Below are 21379 nucleotides of genomic sequence, written 5' to 3'. Positions count from 1 at the left end.
AAACCTGCTCCATAAGTGACTGTCGCTATACACTTTGCTTGGTAAATCTGTATCATCTCAGCAATCGGCTTGCCCCCAATTTTCGCTGCAAAAGTTCTCAGGGCACCAATAGCACGGGTAAAGGCAAGCCTCCTAGCCGATACTGCATGTTTCCAGGCTCCTTTTCTCTCAAAGACAACGCCCAGATAACAAAAAGTGTCTGTGGTCTCAATTCTTTGCTCGTCAAGGTATATCGAACATTGTGGCCTTTTACTCTTTTGGGTGCACGGCATGGAGAAAGTTTTTGAGATGTTCACTTTCAAATTTCTATTCCCCATGTAGGACGAGAATTCTCTTACCGCTCTCTGCAACCCTACCCTAGTCCTGGACATAATAGCCGCATCATCGGCGTATAATAGGATGGGTACAGGCCTACCATTGACAGCTGGGTAGTCATTCTGGAGATTTGTTAGATGTTCTACAACAGAATTAATATAAAAACTAAATAGAAGGGGCGCGAGTATACAACCTTGCCTAACCCCTCTATTTATGGGGAATTTCTGGGTACATTGCCCCTGGGTCCCGAACCTCACCCTGGCACCAGCATCTCTATAAAGCTCTTTGATAAAAACCACTATGGTGGGATCCACCCCAATGAGATCCAATGTTGACCAGAGCTGCAGATGATCCACACAATCAAATGCTGAGCTAAGGTCAACGAATGTAACAAACAGATCCCCTTTTTTAGCCTCAGTATATTTGGACATTAATAACGACAGATTTAGGCATTGCTCCTGGGTGCCCAGTCCCTTTCGGAATCCATATTGGAATTCCGAAGTAACCTTATTTTCTGTCTCCCATTGCTGGATCCTCTTTAGGACTATCCTTCCTGCAATTTTCATAAGGCCGTCTAGTAAGGATATGGGACGGTAGCAAGCCGGGTCGTCCCTGTTTCCCTTTTTAAAAATGGGGACTACAATGGCATCTGACCAGGTCTTGATTAAACCGCATTTGTTTCCCATATTCAAAACGTTCGTTAAGAGAGGAGCCCAAAATTCCAAGTTTGTTTTATAGGCATCCACTGGTGTGTGATCCGGACCCGGAGCTTTCCCTGAAGGACTTTCCCTGATTGCATTTTCGACTTCTAGGGTGGTAAAGACCAAATCAATTGGATACGGCGAAACTAGGGGATCGCTTTGTTGATGATCTCGCATGAAGTTGTTCGAGGATGAAAGTACCTTTTGTTGGTTCATGCTGTTCCCCTGTCTGTTGGTGTAGAGTTTCCCGTAATGTTCAACCCAGAGCTCTGCTGTAATTGCTACATCTATGCAATTATCAGTATGTATTGGGTTGTATACTGATCTTATCACTTTCCAGAAAAGGTTGGTGTCCTTATTCCTGGCAGCTTCTCCCAGTGCCTCCCAGGCCTCCTTTTTCATGGTTGCTTTTCGGAGGTTAATTTCTCTCTTGTACTCTCGTCTAGCCTCAGAGATTTGGGCCCTATTTTTCGGGATTGCGTTTAAAACTTTCTTCAAGTTCTTTAAGGCGGCTGTGCACCTAGAATCAAACCACCTGGATGCACGTCTCCCCTTCTTTTTGTGACTCTTAGTTAAAACGCCTTTTATGTACTCCTGTATATTGGCAAAAGCTGCCATAATCGCCTTAGGTTCCGCATCTTCTTCTAAGCAGACAAATATGTCTTCAAGGCAGGATAATATTAATTTGTGGAAGAAGATGGTGGGGTTCAATTTCTCCCACTTTAACACATAGCCGTTTATCTTTGCTAAGGTGACCTCCAATGGATACAGTGGGCCGCTAGGTTCCTTTAGTTTCTCTACTGGGAGCCTAACCCCAAAGGTAATAGGGTAATGGTCACTCATTGGATCTTCCCCTATCTCCCAAGAGGTTATAAAGTTGGGCGAGGTGGGGGATATCAGTGCAAAGTCAATTGTGGATTCACAACCTCTTCCATTATATGTTGGGGCAAAGGGAACTGGGGGAGAGCATGCCTGATTAACGAAGGTGAGGTCAAAAGCAAACATAATACTGTTAAGGAGAGACCCCAGTTTGGTGTGTGAGAAGTGAAAAGGGCCGTCCTCCTCACGATCTGCAAGGCCGCACAAACCTAACTCAGAAAGTGGGCAGATAGCACAGTTAAAATCTCCCACCCAAATAACTGTATTGTCTCCCGCGTTTTGGTCCCTCACTTTATGGATACGGTTTAACATTTTATTTATGATGGATTCCATCTCATTTGGTGGCATATTGTTATAGAAATTCACCAGTATGACCTTTTGTGTGGTGCCCCATTTAAAAGAAAGGATTTGAAAATATTGGTCAGAGTGAAAATTATACACTTTTATATCCCCCACATTCGAAACGTATATACACAGACCCCCTTTATTGCGGCCCTGAATGGCGGGAGCAGCGGGTGTATGGAACGTTCGATACCCCATGATGTGCCTTTCTTCTACCAGCCAGGTTTCTTGCAGGCAAAGTATGCCATGCTTGCGGACCGTCTCCAACCAGGGTATGTGCTTGATCTTGTTGCCCAGTCCTGCTACATTCCAGGACAGTAATGAGTGTTTCAGTTCACTGTCTACCTGAGATATGTGGCCCTCACTCTCTATTAACTGTATGTGACCCTCACTCTCTATTAACTCTACCTGATCTTGAAAATGTGGCCTGCCTAGGTGTTGTATGGCTCGCACAGGGGGAGGGTGCTGGGCGGAAGTGGTTGGAACCACCATCAAATGGGTCAAGTTCTTATCAATGGGTGGCGGTGTATTGCTATTAGTGTCAATCATTGTGTGGTCTTGCTCACTTGATCGGGGTGTTTGATCGAGTATTCCCAGTCAATCCACCTGATCTAAGCATCCAAACCTATTCATGGTGTGTACACCTTCCCACCAATTATTGGTGGGTTGCCATCCCTGCACCTGACCCTTCCATCTGTGGTTGTGGATTGTGGTCCAAGCCCCAGGATGCTCTACTAGCTGTTTTGGAGGGTAAAAAAAGGTTAGGGGTTTGGTGACAATGATTTGTTCGGTCACGTATTGGTCCCATGTGGTAATGAGATGGGCTGTATGAGGGTCTGCAAAAGACATAACGATACAGTCTCCTGGTATCGATTTGTGGGTACGGCCCACCCAAGGGACTCTCCTGACCATTAGTACCCTACTCTTATTGGTGTGATGGATCTGCCTATTGGTATTTAACCAGTGGATCACTTTATTTTTTAAGGACCACTGGGTTTCAACAATATCGGGGGCAAGCGGAGGTACCCCTGCCAAGATAACCACATAGGGCCCAGCCTCAGGGGGGAGATCAATATAGCCTCCGCGAAAGTTCTGGTGATTTGGGTGTAAATTTGGTGTGCGCTCTAAGAGAGGAGTGATGGGATTATTCGCCTTCTGGTCGGCTCTAAAAGGGGGTTTGGGCTGAAGATGTTTTTTAGGGGGTTTTTCCTCTATTTTTGGGAGGTTGGCAGCGACATTTGCAAGTGTCCTAGGTTTGGGGATTGGAGTAGGCTTGGATAACGGGGGGGGTAAGGGTGCAAGAAGAATCGAGGGGGCAGGAGGAACCTCCTTAGGCGCTGTAGCTGCTTTAGTGCCAATGTTAGAGGCTGGAGCAGGTTGGGTACCAGCATTTCTAGCCAGAGGTGGACTCTCATTAATATGGGGATGTGTTGCTTCCAGCTGTTTTAGGCTAAGCGTGGCCAGGGATACTAACGTTTTATCCATCTCGAGTAAGTGATTCTCAATACGTGACAGTCTGAGTTCGAAGGGTGTCAATAGTTGTTTTAAAGTGACCCAGACTGTCTGGAGAAAGTCTTCATCATCACCCACTTTATCCTTGTCCCTCTCTGTCTTGTTTAGCCCTCCCAGTGTTGAATTATCTGCAAGGATAATGGGATTCTCTACCGCAGGAACCGTGGTGAGGTTACTATCACCCCCTATTTGGTGGATAGCTGGGGGTGATGTTTGTTTAGGATCCCCTGCGTTGGGTAATGGTCTTCTATGGTTGAAAAACTGCTGCCTTGCAGCTTTGGCTTTGGCTTTCTTACGAGCATAGGCAGATTTTACATTGTTTTTCTTCTTCGCTGCTTGGCGACCTGGGTTTGTACTTTTTGGTACAGAGAAGGAGGGGGCAGTTGTAACCGGGAAGGTGGTGGAATTTCCCTGCTCAGTAGGTGGGTCACTTTCACTGGGTTGGACGGTCATGGGGGAGAAAATAAATGAGGAGTCTAATACTGGTGGGGAGAAACAAGGGGGGGAATGATGAACGTCGGCGAGGATCAACAAAGGAGGCGGACGTTCCACCTGTTGGGGAGATGCAGCAGACGCAATATTTCCCAGGGAGGATTTTTTAGAGTTAGCAAATGTTTGGGAAAGCCTGCGTGCAGCATCTAGCTCCATTGAAACCCTCTTCTGCATTTTTGTAATTTCGGCATCTATTGCCAAATTTGTTTTTACGAGGAAATCATCCAAAGTGCCATTTGGCTTTGTTAAACCCAGCGCGGTCTTACTGCGACTCCCCCGGGTACACATAATGTGTGACAGTTACAGTTTCTCTATGGTACTCACTAGGGTCGATGCCCAGGCACGATAACCTTGAGAAGAACCAAGGGGGGTGGGCCAGGCCAGTCCTCTCTGTCCTCGAACGGCCTCAAACGGTCCCGCCCTTGTCCCGGGCTTCTCCCGGCGCCCTCCCGCGCGCTCCCGCGCAGCGGGGAAGTTACTTGGCTTTTATGTCTATGAGACTGGCGGATAAGGGGGTGGAGCCGACAGGGAGAGCAGCCCAGGTGGTAACAGGCGCGCGGGGGCTCCTGGTCCTCGGAGTCCCCCGCTAGTAGCTCGCAGCCCTGCCGGTCAGCAGAAACGCCCAAACCTCCGCAGGAAATTGACGATGGCAAAGCTGTCATCCGCGCAGCGGGACCCGCAAAGCGGGTCCGGCCAGTCGCAGCGGCAACAGGGAGCAAAACCCACCAGAAGTCCAAGGTGAGGCTGGCGTCTGTGAAATTTACCCAAAAGGAATCCACTTGACAGGGGTTGAGGCGCCGGTTAAGAAGGAAGGATGGGGGTGGAGCCGGCAGGGAGAGCAGCCCAGGTGGTAACGGGCGCGCGGGGGCTCCTGGTCCTCGGAGTCCCCCGCTAGTAGCTCGCAGCCCTGCCGGTCAGCAGAAACGCCCAAACCTCCGCAGGAAATTGACGATGGCAAAGCTGTCAGCCGCGCAGCGGGACCCGCGAAGCGGGTCCGGCCAGTCGCAGCGGCAACAGGGAGCAAAACCCACCAGAAGTCCAAGGTGAGGCTGGCGTCTGTGAAATTTACCCAAAAGGAATCTTTAAATGTCTTAAACATGAGATGTTTAAAGCTAAAGTGATAGGCGTCAATCCCAAGCCCCGCCCCCTTCGTACATTATGCTTATGAGTTAGCGGAATGTGTCTAACTAATTACTTGCATTTACGCATTTACGTTTATGTTCTCATTATGCAGTTATTCACTTATGCGTGTGATATCGTTTGCAGTGTTCTTAGCTTAGCATGTGTGCCACCATTTTGAATTATTTCTCTCTGCGTGCAAACTGTACTTGCTCATTCCCCCTCCCGTAGGAATAAGAATAATTCCTCGTGTCAGCATATATGCATTTCTTGGTTTACTGTAGCTGAAGCTCCTGCTAGCGAAACTCCTTATCAGGCCGTTCTCATGCGCTGGGGATGTAGCGGCCTGGCTCTGTGTCCTTGGGAGATGATAACAAGTGTTGCTATTGCAGGTGCAGATGCCTCTTGTATGAGGCCATTGTCCACACTCCTGGTGGACCAGTACTTTTCCATTATGGGCGTGTTTTACTCTGCCTTCTCGTAATATAATGTATCACCATGATGATGGGAGGCAGTCCTTCTCGGCACACTCCTAGGGGTGAGGTCGATATAGGGCCCTCTCATATGGGAGTTTGTGGCCTAATAAACTTGTTTTGTTTATTCTTCTCCACTGTCCGGCTGACTCATTTTGGGTAACTATAGGTGAGTGAGGTAAGTCACTCAGGTGGATTTGAGCCACGCTTATCAGAAGGCGCCCGAACAGGGACTCCGTGATTAGGACCTTTCTCACCCATAAGTGGGTAGCAGAAGGCCGGAGACCCCCTGGTCGGCACGGTGGGCCCGGGTACCCACTTTGATGCCGAGCTTGGTTCTCGCAGCGCTGCCCCACCCTGCTGATCGGAGGAGGTCTCGGTCCATGATCCTACGCCGGAGTCCGGAAGGCGGAACCTTGGAGCTGACCGTGTTGGTCCAGCCAGCCGGAAGTGGAGAACGGTAGAGGTCGGGACCGCGCACGAAAGGTAAGTGGTCCGACCGGTGATTGAGGGGGCCGGAGTGCTCCGTGAGACCGGTGTGTCTCTGGTGATTGGAGGAGCCGGTGTGCTTCTGGGGCTAGTGTGCTCCGGGAAACTCAGGGCGTGGATAGCGCTCTGACAGACTTGATGGAGATTGGGGAACGAGGGTTTGTGAAAATCCGACCGGATAGTACTGCGGGTTGGTGAGCGGCTTGCTGCGCGAGGATTTTGGGCTCGCCCGAACACCTAATGTGGTGATTTAAGGGAGAGTGCCGGGTCCCACGTGGTGTGGCACCTGCCGATTTGTAGTGCTGCCCGGGAAACGGATTGGTTTCCCAGTCTCGGAACAGCGGGTGTAGGCTGTTCAGTCTGCGGTAGTGTCCAGGTTTCCCAGGACTTGGTCGACGGGCCTTGTCCCATTTTGGTAACACGTGTTTTGGTACGGATTCTATTTGATTGATATATGTATATGATACTGTGAATTTTTACTGTGTTGTTGTGTGTTGTAGGAATACAAAATGCCGTGCTTTAGTAAATTGCCGTGTTTCGGGTGTTGTGATGAGGTTTCAGATGTGAGATTGGCTAAGAGCCAACCTGCCCCACAGGAAGGCTCTCCAAATTTCGACATGTACGTCAAACACGGCTTGCCTCCTATTTTGTTTTCCTCTTTATGGCATAAGTATACAATGGATAATGTGGATTTGCAGTGGCCCCTACTAGGCTCTTTTGACGCGGCAAAATTAGACTATTTACAAGACAAATTATTTGCTAGGCGCAGCCGCCAGAGTATGTTTGATTCTTTGCGAATGTGGCAGAAGGAGGCACGGGAACGGCAGATAAGGGAGGAGAAGGTTGCTCAGAAAAGATCGGCTCAGACTATGGCACAGAAGGCGAGGGAACACACTAAGAAAGAGAATGAGCTGCGGATTGAGCGAGCAGATAGGCGTTTTAGGTTATTGGAAAATAAGTGCTATGTGGTAAAGGAAGAGGATGTAGACGAGATGGAAGATATTTTGAGCGCCCGACCTCCTCCCCCATATGCTCCACCGCCGCTATACCCCGTGCTCGGAGATTCCGCCCCACAGGCGGTGGTTTCAGTTCCCCAAGTCAACGCCCCTCCCTTGTCCGGTACACCTGCTTCCTCTGCAGGGGGACCTACTTCCCCTTCTAACGCGGCACCCTTGCTCCCTTTCTCGGCGGCGAGCCCTGCGTCTGCTGCGCTATCCCCGGTGTTCTCTGCTGGCCCTGCTATCCCCACTGTTTCTGCCAGCGCCACCCCTCAGAGCGCGTTGCGAACACCTGCTAGAGGAGCGGAGGGAGGACTACTCCATCAGGTACGAAAGTTACTCACACGTGCTACTGTACCCCTAGACGAGAAGACAATGGTAGCTAATCAAGCTTGTCAATGGGCCAGGAATAACATTTATTCACTAGAGGATATTTGGTCTACTATGAAGGATTATGAGCCTTTGATGCAGCAGCATGCTTTGTGGCACATGTCAACGACCTTAATAGCGTTATGGGAGCAGGGATATGGTGGTGAGGCGCCAGCGATCCTTCGCGACATTAAGGCTCATGCTTACAGGGCTAATACTGGAGCGGGGGAAGTGCTCCGTAGTTTGAGGTATTTGTTGGAGTACAGGAATGAGCTAACAGCAGCAGGTGAGACCCACTTCCCGGGGATACATCCAATGCGTGAAGTACACCCTATATTTCACCCTGAGGTATCTGAAATAATAGACCCGACCACCTTGGCAGTAACTAGACCACGGGTAGATGCTCATTTCCAAGAACAATGGGTGTATACGCCCTGGAAAAGGAGCGAGGTACTAGCTTTGAAGGCGCAGTTACCCGACTCTAGGAAAAATCCAACGGCTTATTACAAGGAATTAACAGAGGCAGCATCCTCAACAGTAATGACGTTAGCAGATATTGAACTGTTTTTCGGATTATTAGTCCCCGTGGATGTGTGGAGACAGGTGAAGGGTTCGGAACATAGAGAGGAGTTAGGCGGAACTTGGGCAGAATTTACAGATTGGGATAAGGAACGTAAGCCAGGCGAAAAGCCGAAACCTGAGATACTAGCATTACCCGGGCGCATAATCAAATATATGCATTCACTCATTCCTCCTAAAAAGGTGGATTGGGATAAGTTAACGGCTTGCAAACAGAAGAAGGATGAGGCAGTTTCAGATTTCTTCACCCGCTTTGAGGAAACATTTATGGATTTTAGCGGACAAGATATCTCTCAAGATGGGGGGCTCCGTCTTTTTGTCAATAGATTCGTCACGAATCTGCTGCCAGAAATATCGGCCCGACTGCAAGCGTCTGAGAGTACATGGACAACATCTACCCCCTCAGGCATTTTGAGCATGGCCCAGTATTATGAACATAGAGAGAACGAGAATAAGGACAGGCAGGAAAAGAAGGCGAAAGATTTAAAGACGAAGGTTTTGTTGCAGCAAGTAGCGAAGGGCAGAGGACGGGGAGCCCCGCCTGTGTCAGGTGGACGGGGAAGTAGCTTTGGAAGGGGAGAGAGAAGAGAGCGTTTGGGACCCAACCAGTGCGCTAACTGCAAACAGGAAGGGCACTGGTGGAAAGATTGTCCACTACTACGGTCCCAGGCTGGACCTGGTAGGGGACGAGGTCGGGGAGATGCGAATAGAGACACTAGACAGTCCGAGGAGGGCAGGAGACCGGGAGGAAATTACTTTGACGGAGGAAAGGATAGACAACATTCTCAGAGAGAGGGTGATGATGGCAGGGATAGACAGTTCTACAATGATGCGTACGCCATGGATGATTTCACAGGATTTTCCTATAACTAGGACAGCGTAGGGCAGAGTGAGGGACCTGTTTCTGTGGATGTTGATCAACGTGGGCCTTATGTAACGGCAGACTTGTCGGGATCCCATCAGAAATTTTTATTGGATACAGGTGCTACGAAAAGTTCTGTAGCACGTTCTCAGGTTCCAGGGGCGGCTCTGTCTGGCAAGACTAACGTTTCAGTGGGGTTCTCTGGTACCCCGGTGGTTAGCCCCATCTCTAAGCCGTTGACACTTACGATTGGCCCCTTTACTGTTGACTCCCCTTTTCTCTTGACTTCGAATTGTGGTGAGAATTTGTTGGGTTTGGATTTATTGAAAAGATTGCATGCAACGATTTACTGCTCTCCGGATGGTGTGTACCTTACGATGGGTCCTTCTGTCGCGCGTGCGCAGCAATGTTTTTCAAAGGATGAGCCCCTCCCAGTTGAGTTCAGAGATGTCCCTCCGAGTCTGTGGGCCAGTAGCGATACTGATGTGGGAAAAATGGACATTGCACCGGTGTCCATAAATGTTAAGGTGGGAGCGAAACTGCCTCGCATACCTCAATATAAGATCTCTAGAGATGGAGAGAGGGCTCTGTTGCAGATTATACAGGATTTGATTGGATCAGGGGTGGTCGAGGAGACGGACTCGAATATCTGTAATAGTCCGATACTTCCGATACTTAAAAGGTCCTCGGGTGACACGGGTAAGAATACACCCGATGTCTATCGTTTTGTAATTGATTTACGCCATGTTAACAAAGTGGTTGAGCCCCAGTACCCAGTGGTTTCTGACATTACTACCATTTTGACTATGATACCTCCGTCAGCTAAATACTTTTCAGTGTTGGACCTTAAGAATGCGTTCTTCAGTATACCTGTACACACAGATAGCAGGTACCTCTTCGGATTCTCATTGGCTGGACGCAGTTTTAGATTTTGTAGAATTCCTCAAGGTTATACAGAAAGCCCTAGTATTTACAGCCAAGCATTAAAAGCACAGTTAGATGATTTGGAGCTCCCGCAAGGAAATGTCTTGTTGCAATACGTGGACGATCTTCTCATCGCCTCCGATACTGAGGAGGGGTGCCGTGAATCCACTGTTAAATTGTTACACCATTTAGCTCGTAAGGGACACAAGGTGTCTCTCCCTAAATTCCAATACTGTCGACAGGAGGTCACTTACCTCGGTCACCTCCTATCGAAGGACGGGAGAAGGCTGACACCAGAACGCGTTAAGGCAATAACTAACATGGCAGTACCCAAAACACAGCGAGAGGTGCGAGCATTCTTGGGTATAACATCGTACTGTCGTCAGTGGATACCCAATTATGCTTTACTAACAAAACCCCTGCTATATCTGACCACGAAAGAGGTGTGTGAGCCCCTACCTTGGACACCTGCATGTCAAGAAGCGTTTGAATTGTTGAAGACTGCTCTATGTTCTGCACCTGTTTTGGGAACACCCAATTACCAGAAGCCTTTTGTACTCTATGTGCACGAGGCGGAAGGTTGCGCGTTGTCTGTCTTAACACAAGATTTTGGAGGGAAACAGAGACCGTGTGCTTACTTCTCTGCAATGCTCGACAATGTGGCAAGAGCGCTTCCGAGCTGTCTAAAGGCTACAGCGGCTGCTGCAGTCTCGATAAGACAATCGGCAGGGCTCGTACTGGGTTCAGCTCTTACGGTAATGGTGCCACATGCAGTGGACATTTTACTAAACAGGACACAGACGCAGCATTTAACTAGCGCTCGTCTGACAGGGTATGAGATGACATTATTTGCCCCACATGTGACGATAAAAAGATGCGCTACCCTGAATCCGGCCACACTGTTGCCTCTCCCTTCAGATGAGAAAGATGGTGAAGTGCATGACTGCCTGTTCCGAACAGAGGAGGAAACAAAAGGGAGAGTAGATTTGACGGATAAGCCCCTAGATGACCCTGACGGAGAGTTGTATGTTGATGGATCTTGTTTTAAACTAGCGGACGGCACCACAACAGCAGCATATGCAGTCACGACATTACAAACAGTGGTGGAAACTTCTAGAGTCCCGTACAACTCAGCCCAAGCTGCCGAGATAATAGCGTTGATGCGTGCATGTGAACTGAGTGAAGGATTGGATGTGAACATTTATACTGACAGCCAATACGCCTTTGGCGTGGCTCATAGTTATGGAAGATTGTGGGCAGAGAGGGGATTTTTGACATCACATGGACAACGAATTCAACATGGCCCATTGATATTGCGCCTGTTGACGGCCCTAACGCTTCCCAGAAGATTAGCAGTCATAAAGTGCAGTGCACACAAAGCGGTGGTTGATGATGTAGGGCGGGGAAATGCGTTTGCAGATCAGACAGCCAAAGAAACTGCCAGGAACAGACTCCCGCGAATGTTTGTGGCTGGACCGGCTAGATGGACACCAGACATTAATATGTTTACAGATACTGTACAGAGTGTGCGGAACATACAGGAGAAAGTGACTGAGGAGGAGCTAAGGGAATGGAAGGATGGAAAGGGACAGTTGGATTCGGATGAGTGTTGGACGGATGTGACGGACAAAAGACGATGGTTGCTCCCAAATGCATATGTCCTCCCAGTGGTGACAATGGCTCATGGACCGGCTCATATAAGCGCCAAAGGAATATGTAAATTATTAGACCCAGTATGGAGTAATAAGAACATTTCCAGGGTGGCCACACGCATGGTACAACAGTGTATGATTTGTTTACGACACAATCCTGGGAAGGGAACACCTGTCCCTGTGGGTAATTTTGCACCCCCAACATACCCCTTTGAAGTAATACAGATGGATTACATTGAAATGGAAAGAGTGAACAACCTTAAGTATGTACTTGTGGTGGTGTGCGCATTCAGTAGGTGGGTGGAGGCCTTTCCAACAAAAGACTGTACAGCCATGTCGACAGCTAAAATGTTGATCAAGGAATACTTTAGTAGGTTCGGGTTACCTAGGGTGATCTGGAGTGATAACGGTACATCCTTCAATGCAGAACTGATGAAAAATATATGCAAGGGACTACAAATCTCTCAAAAATTCCACGCAGCCTTACACCCACAGGCTGCGGGTTTGGTTGAAAGATTTAATGGTACATTGAAATTGAAAATGGCCAAGATACAGGAAAGTACTGGGTTGCGCTGGCCAGACGCTCTTCCCCTTGCTCTACTCTCCACCCGAGTTACAGTAAATTCCAAGACAGGTGTTTCTCCCCACGAAGTTGTATTCGGCAGGCCAGCAAATGTGTGGGGAGTTCCTAGACCTAAATGTTTCTCAGAGATAGAATATCCTCTGTTGACAGACTACTTGTATGCTTTGACTAAAGATCTCCATTCTGTTCATCAGCAGGTAGCAGACACACTGAAGCCGCTGCCTGAGGGGCCCGGCCACGGCATCAACCCAGGGGACTGGGTCGTCGTTAAGAAGTACCAGCGGAAGTCCTGTTTGGAGCCCAGGTGGTCTGAGCCGCGGTTGGTGCTGCTCACCACCCGCACCGCACTTCGAGTGGAGGGCCGTAAAGCGTGGACGCACGCCTCTCACGTGAAGAAAGTTCCACTGCCTTTGCCCTATGATGCCTGGGTAAGAGGTGGCATTGCAGATCACGAAACAGAATCGTTGCCTAGGTATCTCCCTTTCTCTGATGCTGTGTTGATTGGGGAGGAGCACGACGACAAAGCACGGAAGCGAGCCCTGAGTACGAGTAGCGAGGCTTCTATCGGTCACGGTGCTCCAGTGACCGAAGCCACCTCTTTTCCAAACGATCCACCAATTCTGTTTTCAGACCACGAAGTGCGAGGGAGCACTCGCTATAACTTGCGGCCCAGGAAAGAGAGGCAAACGCATTGAGCACTGGAAGAAGGGCTGAGATAGGGATAGGAGTGGACTATAGTGGATAGGTTAGTGTAGCAATAGGGATGGACTGCTGAAAGGAGCCCTGGTGCACTTCTGAGACATTGCTTCTGAGACATTGCTGGATGGAACATTAGAGTTGAACGTGGGCCCAAGTTTAGTGCTCCTGAGTCACTGCAGTTGTGTGACTCCGTCGAGGGAATAGGGTTTGCGAAGTTGAGAGCCTGCCTATGAGGCTTTAACGGACATAGGGAGAACAGCCCATCGAAGGGTGAAGAACCCCTCTGGCCGGTTTTGGAGTGTTTGAACTTTTAGTAGTGTTCCTAGTTTTTGAACTTTTAGGATATCCCTTGCCCCGTTCTTTAGCAGAAATGTACCCTTTTGGTCGTCCAATACCCGATGAAGAACAGCCTTTTGCTGCTCCCCGCAGACCAGAACCAGATTCACCATGGCGTGCCCTATCACGAAAAAGTAAAATTGTGGTTATTGTGGTGCTCATTATCGTCTTTCTGATCATGCTTGGAATACTGTTTTTTCTAGACAAAGCTTACCCAGTCCACAAAATGGTCTCTACCCCTTCTCCCTTACCAGAACATAATATGGTTACTGTCGATTATGGGGAACAATGTATGAGAAAAGGTTACCGTGATAATGTCTTCATAAAAACGTTACATCATGCACACGCTGTATACAATGTGACAGATTGCTGGGTATGTGGGTTGCTCCCTTCTGCAGCGTATAAGAAGGACAGGTTATTGGCACTGCAATTGACCCCTGTGAATAGCTGTGTGGGCTGGTATACCTTGATAGGTAGGGTGAAGTTTTTTCAGCAGCCTGACTCTCTCACCCCACGACTCCCTGACAGTAAGTCTACACTGACGATGCGGGTACGCCCTTTGCCTCCCTCATCCCTTGGACGATTATTTACTGATGGACGTTTTGACCAAACATTTTTAGAGACTTGCTCGAAAAAGTTGGACAAGTTTCTGATACCTAATGACACTGATAAGATACGAGAGAGTTTTCTACAGTTAAACTCTTCTCTAGCATACCGACGCCCTCCTGCTACAAACAGTAGTGGTCATTCTATAGTGCCCCTAGCAGTAGTGGGACCATCACCTTATTTCTGTATAAAGGGTAGAGGTCCGATAAAGGTGGGTGATAGCGTTTGTAATGTGACTACCTCGATTAGGTTGACCCTTAGCCCTTCGCTTGTCACTCCCCCTAATGTCTACTTTGTGTGTGGAGATAACGGGTACCTGTGGTTGCCTGATGGTTGGGGTGGGACATGTTACCTAGCGTATTTACTCCCTCCTGTTTATGTAGCACCTTCAGATTATCATAAGACCCATAGGAGGTTTGACGCGGGGCAAGGACAGCGAAAAAGGAGGGATCTTCAAGTTGATGATGTTGATCAGACAGACACCGCTGGGCAGCAGTTTAATGATTTCTCTAAAGGCCTGTTGCCATTCTGGGGTCCTATTTTTAATAGTAGGTCCATCAGACGTCTTTCACGGGTTATGGAAAAGGTAGTGAACACTGAAGCTGATATTGCAGCTAACATGTCACTAGAGATGCAGGCTATGAGATTATTTACGATCCAGAATAGAATGGTTCTTGACGTCATCCTGGCAGATAGGGGTGGAGCTTGCCGCGTCATTGGGACGTCTTGCTGCGTGTATATTCCTGACTCCGCCCGACAGTTAACTTGGCTGTGCAGAAACTTCATAGGTTGGCCGCTGAACTTCATCAAGATAATGGTACCTGGTCTCTACAGACATGGTTGTGGGGTCTTTTCTCTTCCTGGGGTTGGAAAATATTCATGGTCATTATTGGTGTTATAGGTTTTCTACTGTCATGCTGCCTCTGCGTTTACTGCCTTCCCCCCTGTTGCTCCATGTGTGCCAGCAATATGAAAAAGTCTACGAAAAGATTGAAACAATACCCTGTCTCCAATGCTGTTGAGCTTACTGATGCGAATTGGTTGATACTGATTCAGGATGATGTTCTGGTTTAAGTATGTTTTTCCAGTTTTTCCCTGCCCATAGATTTTTGCTGTAAAGGCCCTCCTTTTGGTTAATAAATGGAAACAAACGTGTTAGCCACAGTCCGCTAAAAGGAGGGTCTGATAGGCGTCAATCCCAAGCCCCGCCCCCTTCGTACATTATGCTTATGAGTTAGCGGAATGTGTCTAACTAATTACTTGCATTTACGCATTTACGTTTATGTTCTCATTATGCAGTTATTCACTTATGCGTGTGATATCGTTTGCAGTGTTCTTAGCTTAGCATGTGTGCCACCATTTTGAATTATTTCTCTCTGCGTGCAAACTGTACTTGCTCATTCCCCCTCCCGTAGGAATAAGAATAATTCCTCGTGTCAGCATATATGCATTTCTTGGTTTACTGTAGCTGAAGCTCCTGCTAGCGAAACTCCTTATCAGGCCATTCTCATGCGCTGGGGATGTAGCGGCCTGGCTCTGTGTCCTTGGGAGATGATAACAAGTGTTGCTATTGCAGGTGCAGATGCCTCTTGTATGAGGCCATTGTCCACACTCCTGGTGGACCAGTACTTTTCCATTATGGGCGTGTTTTACTCTGCCTTCTCGTAATATAATGTATCACCATGATGATGGGAGGCAGTCCTTCTCGGCACACTCCTAGGGGTGAGGTCGATATAGGGCCCTCTCATATGGGAGTTTGTGGCCTAATAAACTTGTTTTGTTTATTCTTCTCCACTGTCCGGCTGACTCATTTTGGGTAACTATAGGTGAGTGAGGTAAGTCACTCAGGTGGATTTGAGCCACGCTTATCAGAAGCGTGGGTGCCGCCATTGTAACAAAAGTAAATAAATAGAAAAAAAGGGTGCAGCCACGATTAGTTTTGTATTTGTTTACTTTTGTAGCAATGGTGGCACCCGCGCTTTTGCTTTAAACATCTTAAGATAAAGCGCGAGTGCCGCGATTTGAAGCAATGGCAGCACCTGCGCTTTAGCTTAAGATGTTTCAAGCTAAAGGGCGGGTGCCCTGATTGATATGCAATGCAATAGCTCTCGCATTACTTAAAGTTTGAACTATTGGTGTTGCATTATTATTAGCAACGCCAATAGCTCAAACTTTCAGTAATGCGAGACCTATTGCATTGCAATTGCTTGATAGTATCTTTCTTCTAGCTACCTCACCTTACTCTCTTTAGCTTCCATCACCCTACCTTTCCTATCTTGCTACCACATCTCTAACACCCTTCTCTGTCTACCTCATCTCCCTTACTACTGCTTTCACCTTGCATCTTTGTATTTCCCTGTCTCGCATCCCTCGCCACTTCCATTACTCAGCGTAGGCCATTGTCTAGCCACAGAAATGTTCACATTGAAATAGGAGAGTTGGAACATGGCAGGGGAAAAGAACCTAGGGAAAGAAATAGCACATTGCACCGATAGAAGGGTGAAGTAGCTCTGAACAGTGTTTTGATGTTCATGGGTATTGCAAGAAAGCCAGTTAGGAATGTGATATGCTTATAGTTATGTATATCTGGCAAGTAAGTGCTATGTGCATATATCCCATTCTACAATTATGCACTGAAAAACTAAACACCCATGGAGTCACCCTTACTTGTTGCAAGACAAACAAGCATTGGCAATGCTAGTAGGTGATAATGCCGGCGCTATCAAAATTGTCTATGTGAACGTCTTTTAGACAATTTCCTGTAGTAGCCTGTAGGGTTATCGAGGCAATGTTCGATGTGGCAGGCAGCTGACAAATGTGCGCACAGCTATTACATTGACAATTTCAATAGCTCCCGCACTGCAGAGACCTATTGGCTTTGCCGATGCTTGTTTCACTGTTGTTATTACTAGCAGCAATAATCTTGGACTTAGCTGGGTTATTTTCACCCTGTTTGCCTTGAGTTTGATTTGATTGATTCTCAAGTGTGTACACTTTTGTGAATGGGCACTGTAGTGGCGCTGCCAGTGCCCCTAGATTTGAAAATGAACGAGGCAGACATGTCTAGTAACATGATTACTGGGGCTCTTACCTGAAATACAGAACTTTTCTTCATCAGACTGGTTCGGCAGGGTGCTTCATAGTTGATGCAGATTTCTCGCCGAGAAAGATAGCAAGGTTGTCATCTGCATTTTGGAGCGACTCAATCCATGTAATGCTCAGCAAAACTGTTTCAGCATGTGACAAATTTCCATGCAATTACAAAGTGGGACGGCATAAAAAACCTGAACATATAAGCACAAATTTCACTTTCCCATCTTGATGGAAGACACAACGTTGCTGTATTATCCAGAAAACAGAAAGCTCTTCATAAAGGAGTCAACTGATGTTTTTGCAATTTCAGAATGCAAGCTAACTTTCCAGAGTTGCTTGATAAACTTAAGTGGTTGAGCGCGGACCAATTATATGCCTAAACAGATACCCATTGTTTTGTGAGTAAACTGAAGGGATTTTCAAAAGTCGCTTCAGTTTTATAGTCATTACAAGTTCACACAGCATTTTTGTGTGCCATTAAAGGGTAGTCCTAAGAATAACAAATAAAAAACATGCAGATTAACATGCAGCTGTTTAGGGAGGTCTATTTTTAGGTCTCACCTAGCCAATGCGCTTGCGTATTGCTGGCGAGATTATAGAAAGGGCAAAAGAACAGTCTACCAAAACGGCGGATAAGACACAGTTCATGTGAGACAGGCGAGTGCACGAGGCCAGACACGTCACACCACCATTTGTCTGTGCCTCACATCACACTTCAAAGGCTGCCGCTCCCCCGCTTCCCCTCCGCCCCACACACCCCCCCGCGTAGGTCCCCCGCGATTATTATTTTTTACAACTCTCATGCCTGGCTGCCCTTCTTATCTCAGCTCTGACCCCAGAGCTGGTCATCCGCAACAAGGACTCAGGCCCTGCCCGCCCTCTCTGTTATTAAACACGGTCCCCTGCGATGTTTTTTTTATACAACTCTCATGCCTGGCTGCCCTTCTCATCTCAGCTCTGACCCCAAAGCTGGTCGTCCGCAACAAGGACTCAGGCCCTGCCCGCCCTCTCTTCCCTATCCTGTGTCATCTCTCCTGATCACCAGGGGCTGCATTAGGCTACAACCCACCCACTCCACCCTCCAACTCCAAATCCACCCTCCAACTCCAACTCCACCCTCCAACTCCACCCTCCAACTCCACCCTCCAACTCCACCCTCCAACTCCACCCACCAACTCCACCCTCCAACTGCACCCTCCAACTGCACCCTCCAACTCCACCCTCAAACTCCACCCTCAAACTCCACCCTCCAACTCCACCCTCAAACTCCACCCTCCAACTCCACCCTCCAACTCCACCCTCCAACTCCACCCTCCAACTCCACCCTCCAACTCCACCCTCCAACTCCACCCTCCAACTCCAACTCCACCCTCCAACTCCAACTCCACCCTCCAACTCCAACTCCACCCTCCAACTCCAACTCCACCCTCCACCTTCCAACCCCACCCTCCACCCTCCAACCCCACCCTCCATCACTCAGGGGCACCGCCACATTACTCAGGGACACCGCCACATCACTCAGGGACACCGGCACATCATTCGGGGACACCACCACACCACTCGGGGACACCCCTCCAACTCCACCCTCCAACTCAAACTCCACCCTCCAACTCAAACCCCACCCTCCAACTCAAACTCCACCTTCCAACTCCACCCTCCAACTCCACCCTCCAACTCCACCCTCCAACCCCACCCTCCAACCCCACCCTCCAACCCCACCCTCAAACCCCACCCTCAAACCCCACCCTCAAACTCCACCCTCAAACTCCACCCTCAAACTCCACCCTCCAACTCCACCCTCCAACTCCACCCTCCAACTCCACCCTCCAACTCCACCCTCCAACTCCAACTCCACCCTCCAACTCCAACTCCACCCTCCACCCTCCAACTCCAACTCCACCCTCCAACTCCAACTCCACCCTCCACCCTCCAACCCCACCCTCCACCCTCCAACCCCACCCTCCATCACTCAGGGGCACCACCACATTACTCAGGGACACCGCCACATCACTCAGGGACACCGGCACATCATTCGGGGACACCACCACATCACTCGGGGACACCCCTCCAACTCCACCCTCCAACTCAAACTCCACCCTCCAACTCAAACCCCACCCTCCAACTCAAACTCCAACTCCACCCTCCAACTCCACCCTCCAACTCCACCCTCCAACTCCACCCTCCAACTCCACCCTCCACCTCCACCCTCCAACTCCACCCTCCAACCCCACCCTCCAACCCCACCCTCCAACCCCACCCTCCATCACTCAGGGGCACCACCACATCACTCAGGGACACCGCCACATCACTCAGGGACACCACCACATCACTCAGGGACACCACCACATCACTCGGGGACACCCCTCCAACTCAAACTCCACCCTCCAACTCCAACTCCACCCTCCAACTCAAACTCCACCCTCCAACTCAAACTCCACCCTCCAACTCAAACTCCACCCTCCAACTCAAACTCTACCCTCCAACTCAAACTCCACCCTCCAACTCCACCCTTCATCACTCAGGGGAACCACCACATCACTCAGGTGACACCACCACATCACTCGGGGACACCACCACATCACTCGGGGACACCACCACATCACTTGGGGACACCACCACATCACTCTGGGGCACCACCACATCACTCAGGGGCACCACCACTTCACTCAGCCCAACAACATCATCAGTCAGCACCACAACAGCACTGTCCTTGCTTGCTACCAACAAGCATTGCCATAGCTCCACCCTCCAACTCCATCCTCCAACTCCACCCTCCTACTCCACCCTCCAACTCCCCCCTCCAACTCCCCCCTCCAACTCACCCCTCCAACTCACCCCTCCAACTCCACCCTCCACCCTCCAACTGCACATCCACCTTCCATCTGCACCCTCCAACTCCATTCTCCAACTCCACCCTCCAACTTCAACTCCACCCTCCACCCTCCAACTCCACCCTCCATCACTCAGGGGCACCACCACATCACTCAGGGACACCACCACATCACTCAGGGACACCACCACATCACTCAGGGACACCACCACATCACTCGGGGACACCACCACATCACTCGGGTACACCACCACATCACTTTTATTTACAACTCTCATGCCTGGCTGCCCTTCTCATCTCAGCTCTGACACCAAAGCTGGTCGTCCGCAACAAGGACTCAGGCCCTGCCTGCCCTCTCTTCCCTATCCTGTGTCATCTCTCCTGATCACCAGGGGCTGCATTAGGCTACAACCCACCCCCACTCACTCCAACTCCACCCTCCAACTCCACCCTCCAACTCCACCCTCCAACTCCACCCTCCAACTCCACCCTCCAACTCCACCTCCACCCACCAGCTCCACCCTCCAACTCCCCCACCAGCTCCCCCTCCCCCTCCAACTCCACCCTCCAACTCCACCCTCCAACCTCCAACTCCAACTCCACCCTCCAACTCCAACTCCACCTTCCAACTCCACCTCCACCCACCAGCTCCACCCTCCAACTCCCCCACCAGCTCCCCCTCACACTCCACCCTCCAACTCCACCCTCCAACTCCACCCTCCAACTCCACCCTCCAACTCCAACTCAGGGGCACCACCACATCACTTGGGGACACCACCACATCACTCGGGGATACCACCACATCACTCGGGGACACCACCACATCACTCAGGGGCACCACCACACTCAGCCCAACCACATCATCACTCAGCACCACAACAGCACTGTCTTTGCCTGCTACCAACAAAGATTGCCATAGCCAATAGGCTTTGTGAATAACAATGCTATTAATTTATATATTTTCAAAGCCAACAATTATTAAAAAATGTGTCATTTACAATACCAATAGCTCACACTTTCCTAATGCGAGACCTATTGCATTGCAAATGCTTGTTTCGATTGGAACCTTCAAAACATTTGTAGTCGGAATCTTAAACAAGCATGGGCGGCTTATCTCGTGGACAACAGATGGCACCAGAGGACGCTCTGTGGCTTGTATTTGCCTGAAATGAAAACATGTTTATGGGACAATCAGCAAATATTTGTTTTTGCACAAAATTGGCTGTATTCCAAATGCTGCTTTTTTAGTGCGATAAGTGCAGCTCATAGGACCACATTTGATAGGTAGGGAATGATAGAAAGACAGAGTAAAAGAGTGTCTGGGCACATGTATCCATGTCACTGCCTCAAACACTGTTGGAACATCGCAGTATTTACAAGTCAAAGGAACTGTGAAATTGAAAGAGAGAGATAACAAGCATTTACAATGCAATGGTTTCACCTTTGGAAAAGTTAGAGCTATTGGCATTGTAAATGACAAAATTTATATTTATGTGTTGGTTTTGAAAACAGATAAATAAATGGCA

The sequence above is a fragment of the Lissotriton helveticus genome, chromosome 3_1, assembly GCF_964261635.1.
Source record: "Lissotriton helveticus chromosome 3_1, aLisHel1.1, whole genome shotgun sequence".
NCBI lineage: Eukaryota > Metazoa > Chordata > Amphibia > Caudata > Salamandridae > Lissotriton > Lissotriton helveticus.
Note: the sequence above shows the minus strand (reverse complement) of the source record.